Consider the following 782-nt stretch of genomic DNA (forward strand, 5'->3'; position numbering starts at 1 on the left):
ACAGGCCCAATGCTACAACTGTATGTTGGTGAGTGTGAGGTGGCAGCGCAGGTGGCGACGCGCGGCACGGCGATCAGCTGATCTTTGTTATGGTAAGATGCGTGAGTGTAGGGTGGTGATTGTGGACATAATTTAACTTCTATTCAAGTATCCGGCAATATTCAAGTATCCGGCATGTCGGCGGTCCCGTTGATGCCGGATAAGAGGGATTTTACTGTATAAAGTTTAGTTTTCTGCAGTGTGTACTTTGGTATAATAATGATAATGATAATAATAAAAAAAAAATAATAATAATGATAATAATAATAATGACAATGATAATAATAATAATAATAATAATAATAATAATAATAATAAAAATAATAATAATAACAACAACAACAACAACAACAACAACAACAACAACAACAACAACAATAACAATAATAATAATAATAATAATAATAATAATAATAATAATAATAATAATGATAATGATAACAATAATAATAATTTCAATGATAATGATGATACTGATGGCAATGATCATATATTTGTTTAAATGTAAATTTCCTACATGTATATGAAAATAACACAGATAATGAGGAAGAATACTGATAACAACATAAATGAAGAGTGTGGCAGGTAGGAGTAATAACAATAATAACACTAAAGATTATCATTATTAGCATTACAAATTGGGTTAATCGAAAGGCTCATACCATTCATGTGTTCTTTACATCTCCATCTTCTCACCTCCATCCAATCTCTTTCCATCATCCCATTACCTCATCCATCACCTC

Source organism: Scylla paramamosain, chromosome 12 (genome assembly GCF_035594125.1).
Source record: "Scylla paramamosain isolate STU-SP2022 chromosome 12, ASM3559412v1, whole genome shotgun sequence".
Lineage (NCBI taxonomy): Eukaryota > Metazoa > Arthropoda > Malacostraca > Decapoda > Portunidae > Scylla > Scylla paramamosain.